This window comes from Lemur catta, chromosome 5 (assembly GCF_020740605.2).
Source record: "Lemur catta isolate mLemCat1 chromosome 5, mLemCat1.pri, whole genome shotgun sequence".
Classification (NCBI taxonomy): domain Eukaryota; kingdom Metazoa; phylum Chordata; class Mammalia; order Primates; family Lemuridae; genus Lemur; species Lemur catta.
This window is the reverse complement of record NC_059132.1, coordinates 54821122-54828953: the sequence shown is the minus strand read 5'-3', so window position 1 is coordinate 54828953 and position 7832 is coordinate 54821122. Positions and strand designations below refer to the sequence as shown.

General features: G+C 41.4%; 1 pseudogene; it reads right to left on the bottom strand.

Moving 5' to 3' along the window:
- Positions 1 to 519: 519 nt before the first annotated feature.
- LOC123638300 lies at positions 520 to 1542 on the bottom strand (annotated as a pseudogene).
- Between the last annotated feature and the right edge of the window lie 6290 nt (positions 1543 to 7832).

Genomic DNA, 7832 nt, shown 5'->3' with positions numbered 1-7832 from the left:
GCAGTCACAGGCCTGCCATGCTAACTCTGCACAGTGTGTTAAAAGAATTTGTTACTTTTCAGTTGACAAAAATGAAGCATTTTAGAGAACAAGAGCAAGATAAGATCAATTAAAGAAAATAAGTTTCCTTTTTTGCACATTGGAATCATGGTGTATAAATTTTGATCTTAGCTACTCACATAAATGCAGTTTGCATATTTTTAAAGTAGCCTGGCCTAGAAAGAAGACATGGGTAGAACCTCACACATGGCTTGAATTCTGTACGTTTAAGGATCTGTTTCTGAAGGCAATGGCAGGAAACAAAATCTAGCTGGAGTGAATGTCTACCAGAGAGAATGGATCTTGTGAGAGCCTTCATTTTTTTTTATCTGAATACATACTTTTATTTAGAATGCAGCACTTAAAAGCAAGATAATAAACTGTCACTCACAAATTTGTACCGAGAAGCACATAATATTTAAAACGTGTTGTTTTCCACAACTAATTTAAGCGCAGCATTATTATTATTTAGTACTAGCATCAAAGATGACGTTTCGAGTCTTCGGCTTTGGGGCATTTAGTAACATCAAAATGATTGTCTAGTCAGAAGAGGGAAGCAATTCAAAAGCAATTTCTGTTTCTTCTGCCAGTTCCTTTGCAGGAAGAGTCATCCTTTCACCTGAGACATCATTACTAGGAGACTTGCAACAAACTTCCAGGTCTTATTTTCGATTACGACAGGGAATGAGTGGAGCAGATCATCGGGAATACTGTAGGAGTTGCCATCATAGATAACACTCGCGGACACAGATTCTGCCTCTGGGGTTCCAAACCAGATGACAGATGGGGTCAGAGATGGCTTTCGCAGCAGACAGTGCCCTGGTTAGTTTTCGGGCTGCTGCAGTCGTGATGGATTCTCCCAGGAGCCAGCTGTCATCTTTCAGAGCTCCATAAACACCAGCTCCCTTTCCTTGCAATTCTACCTTGGCATGGTTGACATCTGGGTAGAGTCAAGGAATAGTTTCCCCACATAATGACATTCTTTACATCATCAACAGTCACACCAAGTTTAAGAGCAATTTGAGCTTTAGCTTGGTCATGATCCAAACAAGTCAAGCAACTGGAGTTCTCCTTGGGGATGGATGGAGCCAACTTGGAGGCAGCCAGGCAGTTGGTATTGGCTGGGTTTCCCATAACAATAACCTTAACTCATTTGCTGGCATATTTCTCTAAGGCTGCGCCCTGGCCTTTGAAGATTTTCACATTTGCTTTCATGAAATGTTTCTTCTCTGCACCTTCCCTTCTTGGCGTGGAGCCCAACAGAATGGCCACATCCAGGTCTTTGAAGGCAGCCTCTTCTTTATCTGTTGGGATGACATCTTTCACTAGGCGAAGGGCACAGACTTGCAGTTCCATTAGGACAACATCCAGGACACTTATCATGGGGGTGATATCCAACATCACAAGAATTACAGGCTCGTCTTTACCAGGGACAGATCCATTTCCAATACATTATGGCAGTGAATATGCTCTGGTCACAAAGAGTCTGATTGGTTCAGACATGATCAGGAACTACGTGGACAATTTCAGTAACTGTAAAATGAGCCTAAGGGAGTCGGGTCACTTCTACCACGGAACAGACTCTTGGGACAGCCTTTGGCACAAAGTATTTGTGTTTCTTTTTGTTTTTGCTTTTTGAGTACACGGTGCTCAGCAAAGTACCTGGCACGTACAAGGAGCTACAAAAATGTTTGTACAGTGGATAAATAATTACTAATATAAATGTTAAAAGCTCTTCTATGTCATAGGTATGTAAATTCAACTTATATAAAAAACAAATGTGACTTGTGGCAGATGCTGAATGCAACTTGAAGACTAATATTACAGCTACTGTGTTAAAACAGGTTAAAATGTTTTTATTGTGCCATATTTAGGTATGCTGGAATTGTAAATAAATAGTTGGCATTGCTGCTTTTGTTTGCTTAAGCTAAAATGGGAGGGGAACACACACACACATACACACACACACACACACACATACACCCCCGCCCCCCAAAAGCCGTCTGGAGTTGTGTGGTGTTAGAGGAGGAGAATCCCTAGTTCTCCAAATCTAGACCTACTTAGAGCAGTCTTCTTCCACGTGAAACTGTCAAAATAATATTGAGGTTGTAGGGAAACTTCTCAGGACAGAAACTCCTAGGAAACTTAAGTCAAAAGCATCGTTCGAGTCATAAGACCAGTAAAAGTAAGGCTGGTTTACTGGACTCCAAAATGAGACAGGTAGGAGAGATTTAATAAAAGTGTTTAAAGTCTTGATTTGAATATCATACTTGTGGTTTTAGAACTTTTTCCCATTAAAGCTTCTTTCTTGTAAATATTATGTTTTGCCTGACAGATATTTTTAGAGCGTTATTCAAGTGGAGGATGGTACTTTGCTTTAATTTCTGATGAAAATAAGCACGGCTTTTATATATACATATTTTGCATTGTGCATACATACATACATATATATGTATATATGTTTTAACTTCCTATTACTGGTTACAAATGTTTACTTACTACTGCCTTGTGTAAAGTCCAAAATTTATGACAGAAGAGAGTAAAACAAGCCACTCTAGAGGGTGACATTCATCCTTTATCACTCAGGCAAACTCAACCCTGATTCACACCCGTGGCCTTCTGGCTGATGTAAACCGCTAATGATATTTTAATGTTTAAGAGTAAAAGAGGGCCGGGCGCGGTGGCTCACGCCTGTAATCCTAGCACTCTGGGAGGCCGAGGCGGGTGGATCGCTCAAGGTCAGGAGTTCGAGACCAGCCTGAGCAAGAGTGAGACCCCATCTCTACCAAAAATAGAAAGAAATGATTTGGACAGCTAAAAATCTATATAGAAAAAATTAGCTGGGCATGGTGGCCGCATGCCTGTAGTCCCAGCTACTCGGGAGGCTGTGGCAGTAGGATCACTTAAGCCCAGGAGTTTGAGGTTGCTGTGAGCTAGGCTGACGCCACAGCACTCACTCTAGCCTGGGCAACAAAGCGAGACTCTGTCTCAAAAAAAAAAAAAGTAAAAGAAAGAAGAAACAGTCTTGTGAAAAACACCAGGAATGTGATGAAACACTTAAGAGTTCTGCATTTCTGCATAAGTGACTCTTCCTCTAAAATATTATTCTGCAAGTTCTTCTATGCAAATATTGACCCCACACAGAAGAGGACCTTGGAAAGTATGTTTCTAGATACAGGATTTGAAAATGAAATGCTAAACAATTTTTCTAGGCTATAGTACAATTAGACATTCCTAGAGTTTTTGAGCTGAATCAGCTCTTAAGAGACCCTGATGTAATTATTCACTGTACAGACTGGGAAAGTAGGCCTTGAGATTTGAAAGCACTTGACTAAGATCATACAAGTTTTGAGCCACAAAAGAACCTGTGACTGCCACTCCTAGAATTCCCTCCAGAGTGTCCTATTGCTTCCTTCAGTATCCGAGAGAAGGAATTGTCAGGCATCAGCACCCACTATGTACACGGTAGCACAGAAACTTCTAAATTAACACAGGTTTAATCAGGAAGTGATTTTATGCCTCTCAGACTGAAGTGGGTCAGGCTTGCCCACAGGATGCCATTTTTAGGTTGTACTCAAGAATGAACAGCCGGGCAAAGGATGCGTGAAACCTGGCATTCTCCAAATGTCCATGGCAACTCTGAAAACTTTGGATGTGGAGTCTGTGAGAATCCTGAAGCTTCTGGGATCTGTATTTTGCTCAGATAATACCACTTTGTAGCAACCCTTCCTCCCTTTGGTCTGCAGACGACCCTGAGCCGGCTGAAGCCGGTGGGCCTCACATATAATATTAATGTAATGCTGGCCCGTCCGACTCGAATTTACGGCAGCAGTTTGAATTTAGTTGCAAATATTATATTAAAAACTGAAGTGTGTAGCAATATATTTGGAAAAAACCGGTAGGCTGGTTGTGCCTGGGGATTCTCAATGACAGGTGACTCCCATAAATAGAGAACGCCTGGTGGCCCTCTCTCTGGGGTGACAACGTAGTCTCCCATTTGGAGCTGCTGCCGAGAGCACTGGCCCAGACCTGTTGCAAGAGTGCTGCTTGTCCTCTAGATGTGCCTGCAGGCTTTGAGGACATGCCCCCTACCTCCTTGCATGATCTCTAGTTACGCCTTGCTAGCAATCTAATAGCAGGTGGCATTCCAGTTTGGTGTGTTTCACTAGTACCTCGTGGGTGCAAGCGCACTCTCTGAGCATAACCTTAGTAGCTTAGCAGAAGGTGTACCTGTTCCTGGCTCTATCTCCAAAATGAGAAAATTAGTCTTTATTAGACAGGCAAGGTCTAAGTGGTTCATAAATGAACCTCTTGTTTCATGTTGGGATCACCAGCCCTCTCTTCCCCCAACTCCTTCTACCTCTATTAAATCAGGCTGATACCTTTCCAACTAATGATTGCCATAATACAATACTTCATTAACCTGATGTTCTTCTAGAGGAAGCAGTAAGACAGAAATTGGCATGATGAGCCTTGCTCCTTTAGGTAGCGTGAGATCTGATCAATTTTCAGAACACAGTAAGAGTGTGCTCTTATTAGATTTCCTTACCAGGACCCAAAGGACGCAACAAAATTCTATCTTTGCTGCTGCCCCCCCCACCCCATAACCAACTATTTCTAATTAACTTGAGGAAATGAACGTCTACAGATGTTGGAATAAACAGTGGCTGGAATAAAGGGGAACGTCTCCTGTCAGCTGTTACTGTGTCAATCACTGTTTTCAATTTGCCAGCAATAAAACTGAGAAATGTGACACTCACCATCTGGTATGGCAATTCACAAAACCTCTAGCTGGGACACTCCCGCCGTCCACGGGTTGAAATAGGATCACGATGGGATCAGATGCTTTGGCCCATGCTCCAGCAACACAGGGCCCAGAGCAAAGGGAGACACTGCACATCAGAATGATGCCGTCCCCTGGGTAACAAGTGGTTTATCATGTGCTTTCCCAGGCGTCTGGCAGAGCATCTGTGGGGTGAAGGTCAGAGTGATGACTGACTGTCAAGTCTGTTATTTTCCACTTACAGTACAGAGGAGAAAAATGGAAAGGACCACGTATGCTTCTGAGATCTGGGTCCTTGTACCACGACAAGTTTCGACTGACAGTACGATTTGGCATCTTATGGCTGCCAAAGAAAGATATTCTTCCACTCTTCCGAGTCATACAGTGGAAAGCATTCTCATAGTAAATAAAATAAATGGAAAAAATTCATCTTCATGTATCACATGTTAGCTTGAAGTCAATGATGAATTAAGATACCTAAAACTCACCTTGGAAGGCTTCCCTCTCAGCAGCTACCACTTAACCATCTATCTATAATGGTTACAAGAAATATATATGTTTTGAAAACCTTCTCAGTGCCTAGATTTTAAATGCTTATTTTAAAATCTTTGGGCTGGGCACGGTGACTCATGCCTGTAATCCTAACACTCTGGGAGGCTGAGGCAGAAGGACTGCCTGAACTCAGGAGTTCAAGATCAGCCTGAGCAGAGTGAGACTCCGTCTCTACAAAAAATAGAAAAATTAGCCAGTGTTACGGTGTGTGCCTGTAGTCCCAGCTACTCTGGAGGCTGAGGCAGGAGGATCACTTGAGCCCAGGACTAGGAGGTTACAGTGAACTATAATGATGCCACTACACTCTACCCAGGGCGACAGAGTAAGACTCTGTCTCCAATAAACAAACAAATAAATAAATAAATAAAAACTTTATACTTTTTCTATATGCTAAATTTTAGTCAATTCCATATTAGGATAAATCTGTCAATTTTAGTAATATATTAGATCAAAAGAGGAAACAATGCAGTGGTAACACAACAGTTCCAGTCTCCTAATTTCAAATAGTACTTTTTAAAGGGGAAGTATTTTGTGCTTTTAGATGTTTTATTATATGTTCTTATGAAAGTCATGGTTTTATTTTCTTAAAAGTTTTATCATACCAAACAATAGCCTAGCTTCCTGATAACTAATAAAACATGGATTTTATATTGTTTATTTGAGCATTTCATTTTGGCACAAAAACAATAAATTTAATCATCTAAGGAAAGCTAAAATTGCTATATTTCCCACTGATATAAAATGTCTTTTTGGAACCCACATTGGCACCAGCCTTCGTATTAGCCATGCTAGGATTATCTTAAAGATCTCATGAGTGTTAGAGAAAACTAAGAAATGTCTTTGAATAAGATTGATATAGCAGTATCAAAACTCAACCTTTACCTCGTAATGTTGTAGTTAACAAGTCTCCACAAAAGCTTTGGCTCTTTTTCTTCCTCCATACGATATCTACAGCAAGACCTTTCACCTACCAAACTTTATACACCTATTGGTCTTTTGTTGGTCTTTTGAGTCTGACCTTTGAAACAAGACTGACCTGCAGCCGCACTGCCTCACAGCTTTAATCCTCTGCAGGCTGACTTCACTCTTGTGCTTCTCACAAGATGTTGTCTAACTGGGCTCTAATGATTAGAGAAACTGTATTGTTCACGCCTTCATTTGGTTAAAATGTTTTGATGTGAATGTGGTCCCTCTTGACAGTTCTGAGCAATTTAAAAGAACCCAGTAAGATACTTATGGGGAAATCTAAGTGCATTGCTGCCTCCAAAGAATTCTGCACTGTATGCCTTTTATTCTTAACCTCACGACTACAAGGAAAGGCTGAATGAGCCAGTAATATTTCAGCAAGCCAGTAATGCAGACACCATGGTCTACTTTTCTTTGATTATCTGTAAGATAAAACCGTGTTAGCAACAATGAAAATAGCATCTAAGATGAATCTTTCAAGGTGAGCCCCTTATTCTCGTATCTTTTAAGACACTTGTCAGCAACGGTAATTGCCACCGGCTTTGGGGTTGTTGCTGATCTTGACAAAATTTAAACAGCTGCTACAGGCACCTGTTCTTCATCCCAGGGCCTCACCATGTGCTCACGATCTAGAACTGAAAACTTTTCTCAAAGCAATTTTGTTATTTTAAAATGATATTGTATTTATGCATGCAAATAATTTGGTGTTTTTAATGTCCTGTGTATCTGTATTTCCAAATGTTTATTTCTCATCACAAACATAGGAGAATCTAAGAAACCAAGAAGAAAATAAATGCATTGAGGTGTAGCGATAGGTACTAACCCTGGAGTATTGATAAGCACAACCAAGAAGTCTTATCCATTCTGATCTAATGCCAGAGTTTTAACTCAGAGAGTTAAGCAGATTTTCATGAAGATCCCACACGATTAACCCCTTGAACCCTAGTTGCATGGGGCAGAGTTAGAAAAAGACAGTATATTTCGAGGAGACAATTTTCTATGTGTCCCTGTCACCGTCCCTTGGGGTAGGAGTCAGGGCGGAGCACAAACGGAGGAAGATGGGGAGACAGCCCATGGACAACACTAGCCTGTCTCCAAAACATGTTGAGGGAAAAGGGGGAAGTAAGCTCCCATCCAGGATGCTGCCAGACATTGCTCTGCTTTCAAAGGGGAAGTGGCCCAAATAATGCTTAGTGTAAGTCAACTGACCTCAGCTTTTCTATGAGAAAAGAAAAAGGTGTAGTCCCTGCTACACCTTTGCCAAGGCAAATTGTGGAAGGGATTCCAGGGCATTGAGGGACATCAAACACTACAGAAACAGTGGCTGCCATTTTGCCATCCTCTGTATTCTGGTTGAAATGCTGCCCCATCAGTGATCTGTTGACATCTTAACTCCCAGAACCTGTGAATGTGACCTTATTTGGAAAAAGAGTTTTTGCAGATGTCATTGGGTTGAGATGAGTTCCCACTGGATTAGGGTGACCTAACCCAA